Below are 14,414 nucleotides of genomic sequence, written 5' to 3'. Positions count from 1 at the left end.
AGTGGTAGAGCAAAAAGAAGAAAAAAAAATCAAACAAACCAAAAAAAGAGTGTGGTTATCATTCTTAAGGTCTGACAATATATGTAAAAATATTTGAGTATGTGTATAAAGTGACAGGGGATGCATAATGCAGGCCAGAGTTGTAGTTTAGGAAACCTGTCTTCTAATTTTAGTCCTAACACTGTCTTGATCTTGTCACTAACTACCAGACTGACCTTTGGCAAGTCCTCTTTCACTTTTCTGAGACTCTGGGAATTCATATGTAAAATGATAGGACAAAGGTCCCTCTAATGACCCCAGAAGGTTTAAGGTCTGGGGCCTAAATTCTAAGTTCTCTTTTGAGGAGTGACTGAGTTTTTATTTTCATAATTAAAACCCCCAAGAGATAAATTTACATTTTCCTTTTAAAGTAAATTTATTGTTAACTAATACATAAAAATATAAAAATTGTACATATTAATACATCCATTTTCTTAAGAGAAACCGTGTCTTTTTTAATATCTTCAAAAATAACAAGTTAATAATCTTGTAAATGTATTTATTTATTCATATATATGTATATAGCTTATCTGATCTCAAAAGAATCCATACACATGTGTTTAGACAAAATACGTATACATGTATATAAAATCTAAATAAATAAATTAGCAAGGTAGGAAGGCTTTATGACTCAAATAGTAGGTTGATATGAAGACTTTTGGGGAGTGGAAACTACTGCTTCCTCTTTTTTATCCCCTTAAAGGCCATGTAAAAGAACTTTATTATAAGTGACAGCAGAATTGAAGTGAGATGAAGATAAAGTAAAAGCTAAGTAAGGCTCAAGCACAGCACCCTCTGAAAAGAGAGAATGGGCCATCTCCAATCAGAGAATGACCAACTGCTCTTCTTGTCTGTGCCCTTAACCTCTTAAACAAGTCTCAACTTTGTAATAACACAGTTCAATCTTTATATGTCACCACATATATGTCCATTATAAATAAGAAATACTGCTAATGAATTACAAGGCATACTAGTTTTATTATATAATTTAGATGTCTACTAGGTAAGTTAAATGTCTTTAACTTATGTAGTAGACACCCTAGTAAGGTAGAAGTGGGGTAGAGCTGACTACAGGAAGAGAAAAGCTAGCATAACTGAATTACCCATTTGCAAGACCTTTTGATAAGAGTCTTTAATTCTGTAGCATTTGAGACCTAGTAAACTTTCTTGTTTGGTCAACTTGAAATTCCTAGAAAACATCCCAAACAGACTCATAAAACTTCTTTCTCTCTTTTTATTATTATTATTATTTTTTGGCTTGAGGTGACACCATTATTAAGGATTCTACACATATGTAAATAAAATGATATCAGCAATTATTACTCTGAACTGTTTCTAGTTTGCAAAGATTTAATAATTTGGATGTTATTACCCCCTTTTCCCTTCAAAGACCTCTCATCCATGAGTTTCTTCTATTCCTCCTACCCCAGCTGGTTAAAAGAAAGGTCCCTGGTGTTCCACAAATAGTCATTAAAGTGTTACAGCTGGTACCACTGGTTGCAAAACAAAACAAAACACAACAAAAAGCACTTAAGCATGCATAGGCACGCACACCACCTAGCCAAGTGATGGCAGCTTGGTCCCTGAAATTTCTATGAAATGTGATGACCACCAACATCAAAGGAATTTTAACAACTATTTTAGAGCACTGACACTCAGATTAACACATGGTTTATTTAGACTTTATCCTGGTCTTCATGTATCCATCTGCTGATATTTTGGGGGTGGACGTGGGGTAGGGCTGACTTAGTAAAAAATAACCTCTTAAACCCGAGGCTTTATTCAAATTGAAACTGATTTTTGATGCCAGTTTAGATTCTTGTCTAATATTTAGTGACTAATTTAGAATTTTAAAGGTAATATTTAATTTTTGTAACTGGTTTCAGAAAATATCTGCCTGTCTAGTTTAATTTAACTTCTATATTGTTCAAAGATGTCTTGGTACACGGCTAGACCCAAAGTATTAGATTAGTTATTTCTCACTCAGTGCTCAGAAAAATTACTGTTGTTGATACCCTTTTGTTTTCTATTAAATATATCACCTCTTAAAGGGGAGTTTTTCTCAGACATCTCAGCAAGGGGTACAAATTCCCCATTTTGAACATTCCATCCTTGTTTCATGATGTTTTGCCAAGAGCATTTTTCTTAGCCCAGTCACTTCGTCAACTACCTCATCTACTTTGCCAAATACCCCACTGTCACCATCACCTTTGCCAAATGGATTGCAAAGTCCTGTGATCATTGGGAAATGATCCAGAAAGAGTCTCACAAAACACAGGATCTTTCTGTTTCTTCTTAATGAACCAAGAAGAATCAGTGAAACTCACCTCCTAGTAGAAAATGCAAAGAGAAGGAAGGTTACTCTGTGGGAAAATACCCCAAAGAAGCAATGCCTTTCATCCTGAAAAATTACACACTATCTTTCAAGATAAAGAGCTCTGTATGAGACTACTGACCAAATAAACAACAAAATACAAGGAAGAAAGCAAGGACCAAAATAATGACATTCTCAGAGCCTTTATTTCTATCATGGAATTCTCAGTCTGGGAGGGACCCTAGAAATCACATTCCCCCCACCCCTCCAGCACAAAGCTTTTCTTTACATGGGAGGAAAGCAGGGCCCAGGGAAACTGTGGCTCCTCAAAGTTTAGCTAGGGCTAACACCCAGGTGTTCTGGTTCCTAGACTGCAGCCATTGATTGGCAAACCTAGAAAGCTTTCTGGATTTTGATGAGAAATTTGTTCAACAAATGACCCAGGATCTCCCTGAGGTAAAAGAAACGTTGTCAACGAATGTGGGGGGCCTGAGGGAAGATGTACCTCTGTCCTCTGGTGGCTGGAGGATTAAATGATCGTGTTGCAACTTGTTCTGAGAGAAATTCTTAGGGGAATTAATTATTGCTGATTATATGGAGGATGGCTTTTCTTGAGGTGGTTTGGCATATTTGTTTTGTAATGGTATTACGTGAAACCAAGTTATAACTTAAAAGGCCTTAACACCATCACAAAGCTAGTAGACAAAATCTGCTGTTGGATCAATTTTTTAAAAATGTATCTGGCTAATCTCCAAAACAATTACAATGAAAAAGGGGTTTATATTTTAGTTTCTGTGATACTCAATCTTTCTCATACTCTGACTCTACAAGGGTGGCACTTGTTGGAATAATACATCCCTGTTTGGAACATCTGCATTATCTTGCAGATAGTAATAGAAGAAATACTCGGGTCATGCTAAGTCTCTTTCTGTGATCAGTATTCTTTATCATGAGGTGTATCCACAGCACAAAGGAGCCTTGCTTATTTAGTACAGTTGGCATTCTGAGGGGCCTTGTGCCCAGGCAGGATAGCATCAGGATACTTGGTGGAAGGAGGGTGGCTTTCACAGACCCTAGACAGTTCCTCCATATGTGACTGTGTATTTGATCTCAAGTTCTTAGCCTCAAGCCAAGCAGGTGGTACCTTTAAGAGGAATAGTCAGTTTAGTCAAGTTTTCTATTTAACTTCTCAAGGAATCTGTAAGTATGGGCCTAGGTCACATTTATTTGAGAGATTAGGAAATGCTACTTGAGCCTTTGCTAAATATGACAGTCTTGGTTTTGGACCAAAGTGTACATGGGCAAAGGTGACCGTGTGCTGGGCCTCCTGTTCTTTTCTAGAAATTCTCTCAAGAAAGGAGTAATTGCAGCCCCCAGGTCTCTCGGGGCTTGTAAACTAAAACCATGAGGGCACACTATTTTTGAACCCTGCCTGACCTCCCTTTGCTCCCTTCACCAGGAAGGCGCTGATGGTAGAAGGCAGCTGGGGAGAGAGGGGAAAGGCGGTGAGAGAGAGTGCACAAGAGAACTCCCGCCTGATGGATCCCATTAGGCTTAGTGTGCAAAGCAAGTTGAGATGAAGTAGCTGCTCTGGTATGCGTCCAAAACTGCTGTTCTATTTTTAGACTCTTCTGCGTGCTTCTTAGCCCAGCGTTGTATGCCTGGGCACCTGGATCCGCAGTAAAACATGGAACTGAGCCACTCATTTGTAAAGCTGGAAGGAAGAAGGCCATTGATGCAGGGCTTGTTTATTGCTGACAGGGAAGAGGGACCTGGAATGTTAATGAGGATAGCTCTCTGAAGCATGCCTTCATGGTTAGCAAGGAGTTCAAAGGAGAAGGCAGACTCAGTTCTGTGCCGAACAAATGCGAACTGTTGATAGAGGGAAGGAGAAATCAATTATGCTGTTGCAGGCTTCCATGTCATTGTGTTGGAGTTGTTAGAAAAGGTAGGACAAGGACCAGATCTCCAAAGGAAACAAAGCCACATGGCCTTGAAGTATAACCAGTTTGCCATGGCAACTGATGGAAATGAGCCTCCCAGCACAGAGCAGGTGTGTTATCTTACAGAATAAACATACTTCTCTCACTCCCTGGTTTTTATAATAAAACCTGTGTTTGGATTACTTTCCCTCCTCTTTGTTACCTAGAGAAGTTGGCTGTTGCTCAATCACCCCAGGCTCTAGTGAGGCGAATGTAATCAGTGTTATCAAAAGGGCTGCTTTTGAAAAGGCTGGCGCTAGGCTGGCCTGCCAGCCTCATGGCTGAGTGGCAGCTGGGCCGCAGGTACCTGCCTGGCCTTTGCCATCTCACAGGCAGTGCCCTCCACAGACAGCTGCTTGTAGCTGTGTTCATTTAGGCATGACAATGAGGCCTGGCTCTCAATAATGGCAGTGGTCAAATGCTCCACTCCTCTGAGGAGAGAAGAACCGTGTTTAGGTGAGGCTGGGGCATGACCAGTTTTCAGCATCCTGTATTATCTAGGACATGGGTCAATGTTCCTGGAGTACAGGGGTTAACTGATTTTATTTTGCAATCTGTTGTTACCTGTGAAGTTCAGTTACTCAGAGACTTAAGAGAAGTTCTGTTTCGTAGAGTTTGAAAAATCCCTCTCAAATGGGTTCTGGGTGGTAGATTCTCATGAAGGAAATGCACACAAAATGTGGAATTTTATACAGTCCTCCCAAGGTAAAAAGAAAAATAATAGTTTATTTTTAATTTTTACAAGGTCAAAGTAATGAAAAAGCAGAATAGTCATATTTTCATTACTCTCATTTATGACTAAAAATAAATTCACTCAACTCTAGTTTCAAAATGATTTTCAAAACAAGATGCTCATTCTCAAATGGGCTCCTAGAACACAATTTCTAAACATAGTTGTGGAAAGCAGCTGACCTGAGGAGAATTTGTGTAGCCAGAGAAACTGCAAAATAGTAAAGCAACAGTTTATGATCAGAATGCTAACCCCCTCACTGCTTCTGCCTGGGCTCCCACTTTCCTCCAACAAGATGCTCAACACCCCTACCCTGGCCCCACACATACAGCCCTATCCTCCCAGAGGATACTCAGGCTGTCCCTTCACACACCACCTTATCTTTGACCCCAAGAGGAAAAAAAAAAATGGCTGCTTGAAGAACTAATTTGAGCAATGGCGTCACTCAAGGAAAGGGTTTCATGAGCTAATCCTTCCAGGTGAAATACTATTACTAGGCACTAAACACCCCTACTCGTACTCCAAACACAACCATTGAACCTTCACTCAGATCACAATTACTCTTACTTTTATACTCAGTTTGAAGTGCAGGTGCCTGTTTTCTCAGTCCTAAGTAAGAAGTTACAAATTTAGGAGGAAAACAGGAAAGATGACTTAAAAACTGACATGCTGATGGAAATGATACCTGACATTTTGAGAAGGCAGGTTTTTCATGCAAATATTTTGAAGTAGCTTGAAAAACAAGCTCTAAATATTCAAATTTTTAAAAGTCCAGTAATATTTATAAAAACAATCTTATATCTAATTTTCACCTGGGTCAAATCAAAAGAGCCACCACCTTAGTGGTTCAGATGGATATACTGTAATAATAAACACCATTCAAAAGTTTCCAGTAACATCACATCTTTCATGACTGACTGGCTTTAAAGATAGTGTCTTTACTATTTTGTTTTCTCTATTTCTTTAACAAATAGTGTTTTCACCATCGTGTTTTCTCTATTTTGTTTAAGAAGCTCAGCATCTCATTTATAGAGTTTCCCTAATGTGAGTCATTCACTCATTCTGTTCACAGATGACTATCCCCAACAAACCTTAACCAAGTCAGGGCTCAGCTCAGCCAGCCTTACATGACCTTGTCAGAGCCTCAGTCCAAAGAAACCTAAGATCTAGGTCCTCAGGCATCAAAGCAGATTTAGCAGAGGGAGCACTTAGGACACTTCGTATTGTGTCTCCATAAGTGGCTGCCTAGTCTACTTCTGACTCAGGCTAGCATCTGAGTGCTGAAGCAGAAGCCGGTCCCTGACACTCCAGAGTATGAGAGGCCTGGTTCCATCATGCCACCATTTCTAATGAAGCTGTCATTCAAAAAAGAGTTCAACAGATTGGCAGCCAACCTCTATCTACTCATTAAATGCCTAGTATGTGCAACATACTATGTTTGGTATAAACAGGAGTGACACACTCTTGCCCTGCAATTATTTAAAATGTAGTTGGGGACATATGATGTCAGCAGGGGAAAGAATCATTAACCACCCAAGGCAGTACACAGTAAATGTGAAAGAAGTGACAGCTGGTCTCTTTTTGTTGACCCTCACTGTGACCCAAGACTGAGCTCAGTTTCAAGGTCAGGTTTTCAAAGAAGCAGGTGACTGCAGATTTTTTCCTAATAAGCAGAAACCTGTTCATTCCTCCTTCTCACATATACCTTTTAGATTATCATATTCAAAGTTCCTATAAATCACCATGTAAATGAGAGCAGAGATTAAGAGACAGAATGTAAGAAATGAGAAAAATCTGTAAAAGCACCATGGAACGTGCTTATTAAACCAATAGACAATGCAGCCCAGAGGGCATCCATCATGCCTTCCTAAAGAGCAGCCTAGATCCCTGCCCCAGAAAGGACTAGAAAACATTGCAGCAGGTAGGAAGGTGCAGATGTGCTCTTTACACTGAAACCTTCACAGCTGAGAAGGCAGAAACCTCCAGAGACAGAATAAAAGGATTTCTGCACGCTGCCTGATCAGGTTTGGGAAATATTTAAAGTTAAATGTTTCTGCTAAATATACAGATAATTGAGGAAACAGGAAATGATAATTTGCTGGAATGGGCAAAGAAATTCTATGAATGAATAATGGCATTGTCCAAGTTCCCCAAATACAATATGGGGCAGAAAACACTGACCAATCTGAGTCTGTGATGTACTTTCACATGTTTTTCCATTGGCATGGTAAAGCTTTTAATCAGACATACTTGGGTTTGAATCTCAGTTCACTTATAAGTTGTGTGACCTTAAGCAAACTACTTTATCTCTCAGAATTTCTGCTAATAAAATGGGGAAAACAGAACTGACTCCTGGGGAGGTTGTCAGAATAAGGTAAGATGAAGGATAGAAAGCTTCTAGAGTAGTGCCTGGCATGTAGTAAATGCTTAAAAATGTTCCCTCCTTTCTTGCCTTTTCATCTTGCTTCCTATCCCACAGTTATGAAATATTTATGGGAACTTTGAATATTTTTTTAAAAAAAGTCAAACAGTAAATCCTAACAAAAAGAATTTTTCATTTTAAAAATGAAGCCTTAGGAGAGGTCAATAAGAGCTTTTGAGCTTAAAACTTCCATCTAGTTTTTCAGAGAAGCTAATCAGCATAGTTTGTTTTCTTAATAAAACCTGAGAGAAGCCACAGCAGACTCACAGAACAATCCCAGCATCTGGAGACAGGCTTCTCTCTTCTAGTATCTTGCTAGGGATCAGGGCTCCTGGCAGCACTAGCTAGAATGATGAAAGGTATAGCATATTGAAACCTGCCAATGATGTTTAACTTTAAAGTAAGGAAACTTACTTTAGAGATTCACAATGGGGCCTCAAAAATAGGATAATGGATTTGAAAGTATTTTGAATAGTAATCTGAAAGACAGTATTGTGTTCGCATTATACCTATTATTTAAAAAGGAAAATTTGAATTCAGTTGGGAATCATGCTATGCTCTCCTCTAGTTCTGCTTTTCAAAAAAAAAGAGGGCTCACTGTCATCTCCAACATAGCCTGTTAGGTAGGCTAACCACAGAGGAAAAGCCAAGAGGACAGGTTAAGCAAACATTTAAACTAAAAGAGGGTTACCATATTAACGTGCATCTCAAATCTCTCTCTTTTTTGTCTTTTAGGAGGAAAATTCTCTTGTGTTAACTTAAATAACTTTCATTACCTTGTTTCTTAAATTCATACAAATATATAATTATGTATACAGGCTTTATAGTCATAGTTCATTTAAAAACTATACTAACACAAAGGGAAAAAGTTCTTGAGATCTCTTATTTCTTTTAATAAATAAATTATTATTATAAGATACACTTAACCCACTGAACTGTATATATTTTTTTTATTTTTTAAATATTTATTCTTAAGTTTTAGATGGACACACATCNTTGATTGGGTTGTTTGTTTTCTTATTGTCTAATTTTTTGAGTTCTTTGTATACTCTGGATATTAGGGCTCTATCTGAAGTGGGACACACATCTTTATTTTACATTTCTGTGGTGCTGAGGACCCAGTGCCTCGTGTATGGTAGGCGAGCACTCTACCACTGAGCAACAACCCCAGCCCCTACTAAACTGTATATTTAAAAAATGGTCAAGGTGGTTAATTTTACATTTATTTCACTATAATTTTTAAAACTATAAGAAAAAAATCAAATTTACAGATTAAATGAAAACTAAAATAAATTCAAATGCAAAACATTAGACAAAGGTGAAGATGCTAACTTTTTATTGAAACTAAATGGCCAATGATTAGTTTAATTACAATATATACATGTGATCACAAGAGCATAATATGATGCTTGTAAGCATTTTATGTTTTAATTGTTGACATATATTTGATTTTGAGCATGATAGTCATTTCACTCATAATCATTATTATCATCTGTTTTTCCTCTCATCAGGTTACTAATTGGAAACTATCAGTTATTATTTTGATTGGTGCAACTGATATGAAAATGATGTTTTCCAAACTATGATATTGATAAATATCTATCTATTTATTTTGTACCAAAGATTTAACCTGGGGCATTTTTACCACTGAACTACATCCCCAGTTGTTTTGAGACAGAGGCTCAGTAAGTTATTGAGGCTTGAACTTAATTCTCCTGACTGAGCCTTCTGAGTTGCTAGGATTATAGTTATGTGCCACCACACCCAGCTATGATAATTTTTTTTCATTGATTCATTCTTTTTTATTGTAATTTAAAAAAAAATTAATAAAAAGCTCTTTACAGAGAATATTTGCAAGTTGCTATGTCATATAAACACAGAATCAAACCTGTGCTCATAATCAGTTGGTATATTTTGACAAACGGGACTATTTTGCTTGGCTTCTTCTTAGTTCAGTCCATGTTGCCAATTAGCCCTGTAATGACTCAATTTCCTCACAAAGTTTCTGTATTGAAACTACTGTAAAATTTCATTTATACTGGATACCGTGACCCATTTGGTCTTTATTTTACACGAATGCATCATTTGTGTATTAAATCAGCCTTGCTTTTTGCTCATTAGTCTGTGACAATTCAAGTACCAGGGTTATTTTAATGATGTGAAATTGAAATTCATTTATTTTAAAAAAATAAGAGACTAAACTCAATTGTATCTTATCACTAAAAATGAGTAGTTTGAGCTTTCAAACTTGTAAGATAATTCAATGATTCTTATCAAACAGAATGGTTTTTATTTTGAAGCCAGTACATGCCAACATGATGACTACCAATACATTTAAATTAAATGTTAAACATCACATAAGTGATCACGTAGTGCCAACCCAATTTTAAGACAAAGTAAAAACACTAGAAGTATGTGGTTGTACAGTGAACATCTCAGGTGAGCCAGATAAGGTTTTTTTTTTTTTTTTGGGGGGGGGGGATACTGAGGATTGAACTCAGTAGTGCTTGACCATTCAGTCACATCCCCAGCCCTATTTTGTATTTATTTAGAGACAGGGTCTCATTGAGTTGCTTAATGCCTCACTTTTGCTGAGGCTGGCTTTGAATTTGTGATCCTCTTGCCTTAGCCTCCCAAGCCGCTTATACAAGTTCTTTTCTTTTTTTAAATTTTGAGACAGGGTCTTGCTAAGGTGCTGTTATGGTTTAGATGTGGTGTCCCCAAAAAACACACATGTAAAACAATGCAAGAGGATTTGGAGGGGAAATGATTGGGTTATAGTATTAGCCTAATCAGTGAATTAATCCCTGATGGGATTAACTGGGTGGTAACTGGAAGCAGGTGGAAAGTGGCTGGAGGAAGTGGCTGGTTGGGGGCGTGGCTATGGGGATATATTTTGTAGCTGGTGAGTGGAGTGTCTCTCCCTGTTGCCAGATCTCCTGTGAGCTGCTTCCCTTTGCCACACTCTTCCGCCAATATGTCCTGCCTCACCTTGAGCCCTGAGGAATGGAGCCAGCCACTTATGGACTGAGACCTCTGAAACCGTGAGCCCCTAAATAAAACTTTCCTCTCTACAGTTGTTCTGGTCAGATCTTCTAGTCACAGCAGCAAAAAATTTGACTGAAACAGTTGCCAAGGCCAGCTTTACATCATTATTGAAATGAAAACACAACTTTGTTACTGCTGGACCTTCAATGAAATATCCAGTGACTCCTCTCATTTCAGGGAAAACTAATATTACATGCATAGGTAATACATCTTTTAAAGAATCAGAACACCAGAAAGGTGGGGTGGGGAGGGCATTCATATGGGAGGGAGGCCTGATATAATGTCTTGGGCTAATGCAGGATGAGAAGGGTCAGCTGGCTCAGAACCAAAGAGGACTGAGAGGATAGTGCTGTGCAGGGGTACTAGATTTCCCAGGTGGGTTGAAGATAAAGGTGTGGCCTGGCACAGGGTTTCAGAGCCCACATGGAGTGAGAGAGTGTTTTTGCAAAGGGGTAGCCTACTGTGTGGTATTGGTGTCCCAGAAGGTTGAAGAGGGAATACCTGAAGAGAGGTGACCTAGGTGAGGTGAGGGAGGTGTCTGCATAGGAAAATAGCCCATCATGGGTTGTTACAGCCAAAGTAGATGTGCCACATAATAGGATACAATAAGAACACAGTGTCACTTCTGTGAAGTTCCTGACAAAAATGTTATAACTTAATCATGAGAATACATCAAACACAATTTGAAGGACATTTTACAAAATAACTGGCCCATATTTTTCAAAAGTGATTAGGATACAAAAGTCCAGGAAAGACTAAAGAATTATTCCAGACCTTAAAAGGATAAGGAGACATGACACATATTTACAACATATGGTTGTGAACTGGAATCCTTTTCTGTCAATTACAGTATGTCATTAGGCAATGAAGAAATCTGACTGGGACATGAGGATTTAGACCCCAGTGTATCAATGTTAATTTCCCAATTTTGCTGTTTTTATTGGAATGTCTCTATGGAAAAAAATTTGGAATAAGATATTTTGGTGTGATGGAGAAATAAAAATTGGCAACTTCTTTTCAAATAGTTCAGGGAAAAAAATGGTCTTTGCACTTTTCTTGCAACTTTTCTGAGAAATTGAGTTGTTTCAAAATTTACAAGTTAAAAAAAAAAGTCCCACAAAAGAGGGTGTAATTAAGGGAATTATAGTATATTCACATGAAGAAATGTTAGGTTGCCATTAAAAATGTTTTGGAAAAATAATAATGACACAATAACTTTGTTTTGATGTATGTGTAGTACTAGTAACGGAACCCAGGGGTGCTATACCAGTTAGCCAGTCTTTTATTTTTTTTTTATTTTTTATTTTTTTTTGAGAAACAATAAATGGACTTTTGTATCCTAATCACTTTTTTATTTTTTTTATTATTATTTTTTTTGAGATAGGATCTTGCTAAGTTGCCCAGGCTAGGCTTGAACTTGTGATCCTCCTGCCTCAGCCTCTCAAGTAGGTGGAATTACAGGTGTACACCACCATGCTCAGCACATTAAGTTTTTAAGAAAGAGGATAAAAAGTCAAGAATAAGTATGACCAACTATGTAGAAATATCATACCTTATAGTAAGCGCTCCCATATGGAACACTTGTTATGTGTCGAATACTAGACTAAGAAATTTGTATGCTTTATCTCATTTAAACTTCTCACCAACTTTACAAAGTAATTTCACTTTACCGATGAGTAATCTGAAGCTCAGAGAGGCTAAATAACTTGCTGGGCTTCTTAACTAACCTTTGAACTGCTCAGAGAAAAGTCTGAGGGGAAAATTGCCAAAATATTAATAAAAAGGAGCTGGGTTGTGGCTCAGTGGTAGAGCATGTGCCTAGCACATGTGAGGCCCTGGGTTCGATCCTCAGCACCACATAAAAATAAATAAAATAAAGGTTTGTGACTTTAGTCAGTGAAGTGTGAGCAGAAGTTCCACATGTCACTTTCAGACTTAAGCTTTAAGAGTCAGTGTACATGGGCTGGGGTTCTGGCTCAGTGGTAGAGTGCTTGCTTAGAATGTATGAGGCACTGGGTTCAATCCTCAGCACCACATAAAAATAAATAAATAAAATTATTGTGTCCATCTACAACTAAATATATATATATTTTTAAAAAGAGTCAGTGTACATACAATACCTGACTTCAAATGAAACTATAGAGCTATAGTAACAAAAATTACATGGTACTGACATAAAAACAGACACACAAACCAATGGCAGAGAATAGCAGACTCACTCAGATAGTCATCTGATCCTTGAAAAAGATGCCAAAAACATACATTTAAGAAAAGACAGCCTTTTAAACAAATGGTGCTGGGAAAACTATTTATCCATATGTAGAAGACTGAGACTAGACCCTTATCTCTCACTCGGCCCAAAAACAAATTCAAAATAGATCAAAAACCTAGAAACTGAAACAAACTATGGAACTCCTAAAAGAAATGTAGGGTCAGTACTCTGACTTTCTCAATAGGACTCCTAAAGCTCAGGAAATAATGCCAAGAGTTAATAAATGAGATGGCATCAAATTAAAAACCTCCTGCATAGCAAAGGAAATAAGAATTAAAGAGAAATTTCCCAGGATCTCCACCCCCCTTACCTGTCCAACTTTCTAATTATTTATGGGGGAGATTATATGCTATAGTGATATTGCCAAATTTGAAGATTCTCAAAGACCATACATTCTAAGAATGGGAGAAAAATTTTGTTAGCTACTCTTCTGACAGAGGATTAATATCTAGAATATATAAAGAACTCAAAAAGCCTAACACTAGAAAAATAATTGGGAAAATGAATTAAACAGACACTTCTTAAAGGAAGAAATACAAATGGCCAACAAATATATGAAAAAAAATGTTTAACATCATTAGCAATTAGGGAAATGCAAATCAAAACTACACTGAGATTTCATGTCACACCAGTCAGAATGGCAGTCATCAATAATATAAATAAATGCTGAAGAGGATGTGGAGAAAAAGGAACACTTTTACACTGTTGGTAAATCGATATAATAACTGTGGGAATCAATATGGAGATTCCTTAAAAGACTAGGAATGGAAACACCATATGACCCAGCTATACCAATCCTCAGTATTTATCCTAAAGCATTAAAGTCATCCTACTATAGGAATACATGCATACCCATGTTTATAGCAGCACAATTCACAATAGCCACACTATGGAACCAGCCTAGGTATCCGTCGACAGATGAATGGATAAAGAAAATGTAGTATATATACACAATGAAGTTTTATTCAGCCATAAAGAAAAATGAGCCAGATGCAGTGGGATTACATAACTGTAATCCCAGCAACTTGGGAGGTTAAGGCAGGGGAAATACAAGTTCCAGACCAGCCTCAGCAATTTAGTGAGACCTGTCTCAAAAATAAAAAGGGCTGGGAATGTGGCTTAGTGTTAAATCACCCCTTGGTTCAATACTCAGGTCCTCACCTTCAAAAACAAAAAAGAAAAACAAGCCTGGCATGGTGGTGCACACCTGTAATCCCAGCAGCTCAGGAGACTGACTGAGGCAGGAGGATCAAGAGTTCAAAGCCAGTCTCATCCAAAGTGAGGCGCTAAGCAACTCACAGAAACCCTGTCTTTAAATAAAATACAAAATAGGGCTGGGGATGTGGCTCAGTGATTGAGTGCCCTGAGTTCAATCCCAGTACCCCTCCCCCCCCAAAAAAAAGAAAAACAAAATCATGTCATTTGCGGGAAAATGGATGGAACTTGAGGCCATTAAGTTAAGCAAAGTAAGTCAAACACAGAAGGTCAAGGGTTGTAAGTTTTCTCTCATATGTGGAAGCTAGAGAGGGAAAAGAAAAAGGTATGGGGAAATCTTGTGAAAATCAAAGGGAGATCAGTACAAAAGAGGAAAAAATCGGGGGGGGGGG

At 37.8% G+C, this 14,414-nt stretch overlaps 1 long non-coding RNA gene across 1 annotated transcript in view; it reads right to left on the bottom strand.

Moving 5' to 3' along the window:
• Nucleotides 1–14,414, bottom strand: part of LOC107154652 — a 106,434-nt gene that overhangs the window by 32,588 nt on the left and 59,432 nt on the right. The window lies entirely within an intron of this gene.

Source organism: Marmota marmota, unplaced genomic scaffold (assembly GCF_001458135.2).
Source record: "Marmota marmota marmota unplaced genomic scaffold, marMar, whole genome shotgun sequence".
NCBI lineage: Eukaryota > Metazoa > Chordata > Mammalia > Rodentia > Sciuridae > Marmota > Marmota marmota.
This window is presented reverse-complemented; position numbering and strand designations above follow the sequence as displayed.